Source organism: Cupressus sempervirens, chromosome 9, assembly GCF_028749045.1.
Source record: "Cupressus sempervirens isolate cs-2001-9-10 chromosome 9, ASM2874904v1, whole genome shotgun sequence".
Taxonomy (NCBI): domain Eukaryota; kingdom Viridiplantae; phylum Streptophyta; class Pinopsida; order Cupressales; family Cupressaceae; genus Cupressus; species Cupressus sempervirens.
In genome coordinates, this window is record NC_143126.1 from 393191805 (window position 1) to 393202606 (window position 10802).

A 10802-nucleotide genomic window follows, 5' to 3' on the forward strand; every position below is an offset into this window, starting at 1 on the left:
GTGCACGATGTCTTCTTACATATTTTGCTAATGTAGGATCTTTTCTTCTTTCTTATTCTTCAGGTTCATCTTGAAAATTTACTTTAGGTTGTAATTCATGTATCTTTGCTTCTTCTTCTGGTTGTTTGTCACTGACTTCCTGGCATTCAACAACCTCTTCTTATATCTTGACATCATTTTGTTGTGGCTCAACACCTATAGTCTATTGTTTGACAACCTCCTGCTACAACTCAACATTCATAGTTTGTTGTTGCTTGTTAGCCTTGTTCTCTGGCTCAGGTAAGGTGCATGGAACACCTTCATTGACATTATAGATGTGTTGTAATATTCAGGTTTTGTCTTCATTCAAATTTGTTCTTTTTTGCATATTCATCAACTCTCACATTTGTACTTTCCATAACTTTGTTAGTGTTAGAATTTAAACACTTATAAGCTTTACTCTTAGTAGAATATCCTAGGAATATGCTTTCATCACTTTTAGCATCAAGTTTTCCATTTCTATTGTCCTTCAGTACATAACATTTACTTTTTAAGACTTTAAAGTATTTCACATTACATGCATACCCATACCATAACTCAATGGGTGTAATATTTGTACCTTTCTTGACTTGTACTCTATTCAAAGTATAAACTATTGTACTTATAGCTTTTCTATAGTATTTCTATGATACATTCTTCTTTGTCATCAGTGTTCTAGCACAATCCATGATTGATCTATTCCTTCTTTCGGTTATTCCATTTTGTGGAGGGGTCCTAGGTGCTGACATATGTCTCTTGATTCCTCTACCATTGCAGAATATGTTGAATTCGTTAGAGATAAACTCTCATCCCCTGCCAGATCTCAAGCACTTCAGACTCTTACCTGATTCCTTTTCAACTCTTTCTAAATACCACTTAAACAATTGAAAAGTATTAGATTTTTCTTTTAGAAACATGACAGTCATCCTTTTAGAGTAGTCATCAACAAATGGAATGGAATATTTAACACCATAGTATCTTTGCACTCTAATAGGTCCACAAAGGTTAGTATGAACCAATTTCAAAATATCATTAGATGAGCAGGTCTTGCTCTTGTTACTAGACTTTTTCATTTTACCCAATTGACATTGTTTACACATAGCATTATTAGGTTTCTTCAATCTTGGTAATCCTCTTACACTTTTCATCTTACTAATGCTTACCAAATTTTCAAAGTTCACATGATATAACCTCTTATGCCATAACCATTTATCATCAAATTGTACAAACAAGCAAGTCTCGTCAAATAAGTCTAGATAGAATAAGTTACCTCTTGTTTGTTCTCCAATTCCAATTAGTTGACCATTTGCATCAAATATCTCTGCCTTCTTGTGATGGAATTCAACTCTGAATCTTGATCTTTTCAAATATGCAATAATCTGTTGGAACTCACAATTGGAACAATTGTTATTTTGTCATTGATGTCAAATCTATTGATAAGACATATTGATATCTAATCTATATGTCATATATATATTTGATTAATGAAGAGGATTTAAGAAATTGCTCATAACAATAGCACTTAGAGGAAATGTTGAGTTATGAAATGGAAGCTACAATGGACATTTGATTAGTTAGACTTTAATAAAGCAAAGTGATTGTTTAATAACAAGAAAGTTAATCCAAGCTGAGCAATAGAGTAAATTGTTAAGGAATATCAAGTGATGCTAGTGTAGCCATAGTAAGTGCCAAGCAAATCCAATGTTGACTGAGCACTAGTATCGACCGAGTATTAGTATCAATCAAGCAAGATAGTCAGTGCCAAGCCGAAAATATTTACAATGACCAAGTGTTAAGTGATGACCGAGTGTTAAAACATAATGATTACCGAGTAACACTATTGAAGATGAATTTGAGGAAATTGTGATTCCCATCTGACTTAGTTGATTTGTTGGGAGACATAAACTGTGTTGAAGATAATTTTGATGAGTTGGATCATTAAATTCAAGGTGAGGATTGGGTAAAGACCTAATAAATAGATTCCAAAGAAGTTTTTAGAATAAGATCAAGAAGATGGATAGATACAATGAATCGTGTTGAACCTGATTGTAAACCCTAAGATCTACAGTGATCATGAAAATTTGTAAAGCAAGAAGTGTTGATATAAAGAGGCAAAGCACGAGTGCCTATACGTGTGTGAGTGTGATGTGTATGTGAGAGAGGCATACCTAGAAAGGTGGATCAAAGCCACACAAGTGTGAGAGTGAACGAATATAAAGGATATTTCTTACACAAATGCTATTAATATTGATAAGTGAAATCTAAGCAAGAAGGCTTAAGTGGTGTTGAAGGGGGAAGACTGATTGCTTGAAGGGTTGCCAAGAGAATAAAGATTAGAGATGACAGTGGAGAGCTTATCAGTGAATCAAGACATGAATTGGATAGAGATCTAAACTTGCAAAGTGAGTTATAATCATACAGATTGAAACCCTACTATTTTCTTTCTAATTATTGTAAATAGTTTGTACTAATTTTTTTTTAACAAAGGTTGACCTAAAAATCATTTAAAGCACTTAATAGTCTATGTAAATCCTTTCACTAGTTGACATTCTACATGGAATTATCAAAGTCCTTTGGCAAGGCCACTCCTAACAAGGTGATTGAATCCTCTAACTAGGTCACATTTAATAGTGTGTATTGTAACCTTTAACAGGGTTGGCTCCTAACAGAGCTCACTTCAAAAGAGTGAAAAAGTGGTGACATGTTGCTAGTGGTTTTTCCCAAATTGGGTTTCAACGTAAAATCCTAGTGTCAAAGTTGTGATGAATGCTTTATATGTCTTACATTTCATATTCAGCAAAGCATGTTATGTTTGAGACAATAATGTTATAAGTTTAGTAGAGACCAAATAATAGCAGGATAAGAAGAATAGAGAGTTTTATGTTTAACTGTTCAAATGGTACTTAAGGACCTTGAGTAACTGATTCACCACCCCCCTAGTTATTCTAATTTTTTTTTACAATAGTCAAAAAGTTATAGTTAAGTCCTTCAATCCAATAAACATTTTCACACCTCATCTTATTGGTTAGTTTTATTGATCCTTCACCTTTCACAAGACATGGTGCATCATTACCAAACTTGACACATCTACCTTTATATTGTTCCAAAGTTTCAAACTTACTTTTATCTCTAGTCATGTGATGTGAGTAGCTACTATCAATTATCCATCTATCACCTTTACTCACATATGAAATTAATGTAGTTTTCTCATCTTCATCAGAATATTCTTTCATAGAAACATAGACAACTTCTTCATCATTACTATCAGACTCATTGTCAGTTTCTTCTTCAGCAATTTAAAAAGATTTCTTACCTTTGTCTTTGTAGTCCTTGTTTCTTCTATTATCTCTGTCATCTCTTCTTCCTTTATACTTGTTTTCTTTTCTTTCATCATTGTCTTCCCTATTAAGATCTTGTAGTAATGTGATCAACTTTGTTACATGAAAAACATACTATAGGAAGTTTACTTTTGAATTTCCCTTTACCTCTTGAAAATCTCCTAGCCATTAATGCTTCAAGCTCATCAAGATCATCATCAGAGATATTACTATCACTATTCACACATTTTCCTTTTCCTTTCTTATTAAGAACTAGTTGAGATTTGAAATCCAATTCAATAGTAGTAGGAGTAAAATTATCAAAATTTTACAATTCAAAAGCAATAAGTCTACCAACCAATCCTTCCAAAGTTAGATTGTTTCTAGGATTACATATCACTTCTTATATTGTAGTGACTCTAATAACATAAATAGGAAGTACGGTTCTTAGTACCTTGCTAATCACAATTTCATCATCAATCTTTCTATTAGATCATCTTATAGCATTTACCACCTCTTTGGCTCGTCCACAATATTGAGCAATGGTTTCACCTTCTGCCATTCTTATTTCATCAAAATTGCCCTTCAAGATTTCTAATTTTTCTCTTTAAACATTTGTGTCTCCTCCATAGCTAGTCTACAATTTATCACACATTTTCTTGGAAACAGTGCATTCCTTTATATCATCAAACTCGGTATAGCTTAGGGCTAATGAAATCTCTAATATTGTTTGATTATATTGTTGCTTCTCTTTCATATGTTGAGTTGTCAGAGGCCTTGGTATCTCTACATATGCATGTTCTACATAGTATATTGCTCCTTTCTCCAATTCCTACCAGATGCAACTTCATCATACTCTGTCATGCAGGGAAGTTCTCCTTGTTTAGCCTTGGTACTTGATTTTTGTAGATCTTGATCTTTAGCTTCAAGTACCTTTAGGCTTTTCTTTACAAGAACCAATGTTATGATACCAATTTTAAAAATTATTTAGAATAACTAAGAGGGGAGGGGGCGTGGGGGGGAGGAGAAGGTGACTCAGTTATCCTTAGGTCTAGAAGTACCAATTCAATTTTTAATCACTTCAAATACTTTAGATCTAATCAATAAGTAGCTCAGTCTCTATAGCAAATAATCAACAACATAAAACTTGTAGTCCACTATCCTAATAGTAACAAACTTTGCAAAATGTAAAACATTAATAATAAAACATCTCAAATAACATCCACACATATATTACACGAGGATTTAACATAGAAATCCAATTTGGGAAAAACCACCAATAACATGCTTCCAATTTTCACTCTTTTGAAGTGAGCTCTCTAAGGAGCCAACCATGTTCAAGGTTACAAAACACATTGTTAAATGTGATTTTGTTAAAGGATTTAATCACCCTATTAAGGGTGGCTTAGTTAGAGGGCTTTAGAACATTCTATTAAAATGTCACCTTAGTTAAAGGACTTATAAATGAGTGTTAGGTCAACCTTGATTAAAGGATTTCAATATTGATACAATGGTTAGAAAGTAACAATAGTTTGATAAGATAAATACAACTCACTTTCTAAATACATATCACAATGTAGCTTGTATGTCGATTCATTGACTAAACTCCATTATCATCTCTATCTTTGATCTTCTTGGCAATCCTTCAAGCGATCACACTTCACTTTTTCATAGCTCTTCTTAGCCTCCTACTTAAGTTCACTAGTCAATAGCATTAACAAACATCTACTTGTCAATATTTTTTAGGTCACTCTTATGCCTCCTTAAATAGGTAGTTCTATTCTTTTTCCACTTAAATACCATAATAGATCTTAGGGTAACTTGGTTAAATTCATTGAATCCTTCCACCATTTCACTCTCCTATATCGCTTCTAGAAACTTCTCAAACTTCTCTTTGAATCCATGCCTATAAACACTCAAACACAATTTTTCTTGAATTAAATGCTCCTGCTCATCCATTCTTATCTTCAACACATTTTACATATTCTAAGAATTCAATTGTGTTGGCTAGAAATCAATATTTCCTTGAGCACAAACTATCAAATGTTGACACTTGACCAACATTGTCTTCTGACACTCGATCATCACTGAATTACTCAATCAAGACTAATTGTTCTATTCAACATACTTTCTTATACTCAGTTGATACTGATGCTCAATGGACACTGTATTTTGCTTGGCTTAAATTCTCACTCAGTTAATACTAGCATCACTCAACACATTCTTCTAGTTCCTTAATCTTTGCTCTTTTGCTCGGTCAAGCCTATGCATTTGGTCTTTCTTTGATCATTCCTTCTAGGCTTCAATACAACTGTCTTCTCCACTTGGGTTATGATTAAACAATCACATTATCTTATCAAGGTCTAACTAATCAAGTGTCCATTGTAGTTTCACATAACTCAACCTTTCATGTAGGTCCTTTTGTTATCTCTTCTTCTCAAATCCTCTTCATCAATCATCTTGATATGGAACTCTACTTAGATAGCAACTGTCTTACCAATAAGGTTTGACAATAATGATAACTAACTATTGTTCCAATTGTAGTTCCAATAGTTCCATCCAACAATCCAAATCCAAGATCACATAAGCCAAATCCCACAGATAGAAGCTCTCAGAAACAATCACCAAAGTCTACCCAAGAAATAGGAACACATTATCAACTACCACCAAAAAGGCTCTAACTCTAACATGAGAACTTCAATCCTTATGTGCAAATAGGACAAGGTCCACCAATATTTATCAAACATAACCCTAACTATGCAAAACATAAGGTCCACAAAATTCAAGCCTAAAGCTCCTACAGGATTTCCTACTACCCTAGGATGCTCTTGCATGACAATTGCATTTTATTAAATAACTAATTTGATTTAATTAGCCTTAAACGTGTAGTTTAAATAATATTTAGATGTCTAAAGGTCTAGTAAAATATAGATTACTATTTGAGTCATTATAATTTAATTATTTCTTTATCTTTTTAAAAAAAGGGGCATTTCCTTTTTAGTCTAATTCATAACCGTTGTAAGTTTAGCAAATTTGATTAATCATGGTGCTTAAGGTGACTATGTAAGTGAATCCTAGTAAATTCTAACATATTGGAAAACCTTGATGGATTCTCTAATCATCTAATCATACATTACCTCCCCCCTCCTCTTAGAGGGAATTGTAATAGAACTTACAAGTGTGTTTTTCTATAGGATTAGGAATTCAATCTAGTATGATCCTTAGAACTCAACTTAGTGATTACATAACGACAACATAGTAAAGCCTTCTTTAAAAAAAGAATTGAGGTGTTTTTGCTCAAGTTTTGGGCATGACACTTTATCAAAAGCCTTTAACTCAATAATTTTAGAAGCTCTAATGGCATAATAGGAAAAACCATTGTCAACATTTTATTTACCATTTCTTCATCATCTATGGTTCCGTCATTAGTTCTTATTAAAGCAACCACTTCTTTTAACCTATGACCATACTGAGAAATATTTTTAGCTTCTACCATTTTTATGTCATCAAATTTCCCTTTTAATCTATCAACAATAGATATTTGAACATGTACCTCTCTACCATCGACTAACTTAATCCTTTTCCCAAACATTGTGAGAAATACTTAGTACTTGAATATCAATAAGTTTAATATCAGATAGGGAACTTACAATGACATCCAATGCTAGTATGCTTTTTTTAACCATTTGACATATCCATATTGAGTCTTCCATTAGGTCTAGTATATTTGGTCTCAACATGTGTCCAATACGATGGCCTCTTTAATCTTATATAGATCTCCATCCTATTAGACCATATGGAGAAGATTTCCTTAAAAAACTTTGGTTTTATTTTTCCCTTCAACATCCTAATCTTTACTACAAGTTATTAGGCTTTCCACCAAGAGGAACTAAGTTCTAATACCAAATTTTAATATACTTAAGCTCCAAGAATAATGAGAGGTGAGTTGAATCAATAATCTATTAGATTCAAGAAATTTAACCACTTACCAAACAAAGATCAACCAAAATAGATATTAATGATTTAACCATTGCCCACATGCATGAAATAAAGACTTGTGAAACTATCAATAATACAACCAATAAAAAATCCATACAAGTGATACAAAGATATCAATGCTTTTCATATGGAAATCCTTGGTCAAAGGGAAAAAACCATGGTGGGAATTACTACCCACAAGTACTTTGCACTCTTTTAAAATGTGCCCAGTTACAAACTTAGCCTTGTTAGGCATTTATAACATTTACTTGTTAGTGGAAGACCCTTCTAGGATCCACCTAATTAATATATTTTCCTCTATCCCTATTAGGACCTTTATGTTATTAGGAGTAACCTCATTGGATGATCTCCAACTCAAGATAATGTGGCGCTTGGTTAAGAGAGCCAATCTTCAAATCAGTTAGGATCCTACTCACCTAATCAAAAGTAACCTAGTTAAGGGATTTGTACATGAGAACATGTTAGGATTCAACAAGGACAATTATCTATATATCAAACTTCTCAATTGTTTGTATAAATCCAATTTAACTCAACATATGCTTTATATTGTAGGAATTCAACTAAAAGCTTAATTGCACACACCACTCCTGACCAATACACTTGTTACAGAAATATTCTATATTATAAATGCACTCTTCAATATTTAGGGCATCCACCACCTTAACCAAAATATTTTACTCTTGAATTTCACCTTAGGACCACCACTACATAATGCTTAACCCTAACATATCCTTTAGTAGATCCACACGATCACCATTTTGAACAACATGTTGATTCAATAAAGAACATCAAGCCTTTTGCACTTTTGCCAATGATCATGTGACACCTCAAGAAATTAAATCAAAATAACCAATGCATGACCAATTCATAATAGCCTATTTGTTCCACATCATCACTTAACTTTACATCATTAAAGATCTACTGAAGTCAACTCAAATGAGGATCAAACACAAACTATTCTAAGTGTTCTTGCACTTAGTCTTGAACATACTTCAATCGATCCAAAATTTGTCTTCATATAAACCAAATCATGTTCAACTATAAAAATGATATCATAAGTACATATCATTAATCCTAAAATATAGAATCTAGATCATTAAAAATATGATCTAGACCAATCAAATCATTCATTGTATATGATTAACTATTTGACATAATCTCTCTATCATAATTAAATCCATCATAGCTTTCTCCATACTTGTGTGCAATACATAAAATCATACATACATAATCATGAGACATCTCTGAGTCTCTCATACTAACCATACAGTCTAATTCAACACACAAATCAATAGTACACTAGATTTCTACTCTACATATACTATAACCAATACTCCTAGTAAACTATCAACTGACAACCTTCAAGCTGACATGAATGAACAATAACTGATGAATAGAGCATAAAACATGCTCTAAAACATCTCTTTCACATAATTTACATCACTTATGCTAGCACACTATCATTCCATACTTATTTATATTCTCCTTCAAATAAGCCCTAGTAGGGTTTCAATATTATCTATCAATTGAATAACCCATTCACCATGATTTGATCGAATATCAACAAAACTAGATGCTTCCTTATTGAGGATAACTCGAAATGACCCTAATGGAACAAAATATGGGTTCCTATTCTTCCATATTTATGAGATATTATGGTTGTTAAAAAAATGGCTTTGTGGATGGGGGCATCTACCCCCATTATTTTAGATCTTTCCATGTAAAAGGTAACAGTTGAATTGGGAGTTGAAAGCAAAGGAAATTACATAGGGTATTCTCCACCATTTCACTGAACCTAGCCTAGTCACCTAGTGGGAAATTTAGTTTAGGCATGATACATTTTACCTTCTCAACCCAACATGAACATGTTCCAAAACCCATTGTGGAGTGCATGATACACTAGAATCATATCATAGAAAAGAAGAGTGCACATCAAGGCCTCTTTGATATAAAAAAATCCTTGAATTGTATGATACACTAGAATTGTATCATAGAAAAGAAGAGTGCACATCAAGGCCTCTTTGATAAAAAAAAAAATCCTTGAATTGTTTGGATGTGAGGGTTTGAGCCTTATAAATTTACCCAATTGTATCTACTTTCCTATCAAAGGTTTTGCCCACCCAATTGCCATTGTGAAAAACCCAATGTGGCACATGTCCACCTTGAGCTCCAAAGGTGTTTGCTAGCAGCAAGTGGTCTATTAGGTCATTATTTCTCAATCTCCTTCTTCTCATCATTTTCACATCCTCATTATTTACATATTATATAAGAATAACTTATATTTTACCCAACTTCCTAACTGAAAATAATAATGATAGGCATGGTAAAGACCACTTAAACTACTACATATTAAGTAAATAATATTTAATAAATATTACGAGGGGTAATTAAATGATGCAAGGATTAGATTTAATTGAGAATTAGAAGAATAAATGTGACTAATTGAATAATCAAATAATTATTTAATTAATAGAGGGGCAGTTAGTAAATAGGGAATATTCACAAGCATGGGATAATTTTGAATGTCTAGAGAATCATCTCCAACTCTTGAAGGGGGAATATTAGGTGGTTAAAACCCTTCACATTTTACTTTTTTGATAAATAATGTAGCAAAACAAGGGTGTTGACCTTATACAACCAACCATAAGGGTGAGAAACCATAGAAATAGACTAATAAAAGAGTAACATTATCAAGACAAAGACAACCTCAATAGATTAGTAAGACTAGCATATTATCTTTTGTTTACAAAGCAATCTGCCCTTGTTTTTTATTTGGTAGTTTTCCTTCTAGTTATTTTATTTATTTTAGCTTTGTTTATACCTTTGTCCTTCTATTCTTGTAATCTCTTTGACATGTTATTCTTGATTTAGTATTCCCAATTTATATTGTTTGATTGTCAAAGGTTTTGATCCCTTTCAAAGATCCAATATTAATCAGTTAAAACAAAAAGAGTGCCCCATAGATAGTATAAATGAAATAATTAAAAAAATGAAATTACCTAAGAAGAGATGAAATTTTCACGAATGAAAATAAATGAAAATTTTCCATTTTACTTTTCCACACACACAAACACATGCACACACGTGCACGCACACACACACAGTTAAAACAAAAAGAGTACCCCATAGATAGTATAGATGAAATACTTAAAAAGTCAAATTACCTAAGAAGAGATGAAATTTTCATGAATGAAAATAAATGGAAAATTTCCATTGTACTTTTCTATACACACACACAAACACACACAGAGTTAAAACAAAAAGAGTGCCCCATAGATAGTAAAATAAAATAATTAAAAAATCAAATTACCTAAGATGAGATGAAATTTTCACAAATGAAAATAAATGGAAATTTTCCATTTTACTTTTCTATACACACACACGCACGCACCCACACGCACACACCCATGCGCACAATGACATGCACGCACACACACACACACACACACACACACACACACACACACA

General features: G+C 32.5%; 1 long non-coding RNA gene across 1 annotated transcript; it reads right to left on the reverse strand.

Moving 5' to 3' along the window:
* Window positions 1-618: 618 nt before the first annotated feature.
* LOC149538917 (uncharacterized) lies at window positions 619-1393 on the reverse strand. Its single transcript, XR_016355861.1, has 2 exons — window positions 1289-1393; window positions 619-831 (listed from the first exon to the last, which is right to left on the reverse strand). It is a non-coding gene; the product is annotated as an uncharacterized LOC149538917 (long non-coding RNA).
* Window positions 1394-10802: the final 9409 nt, after the last annotated feature.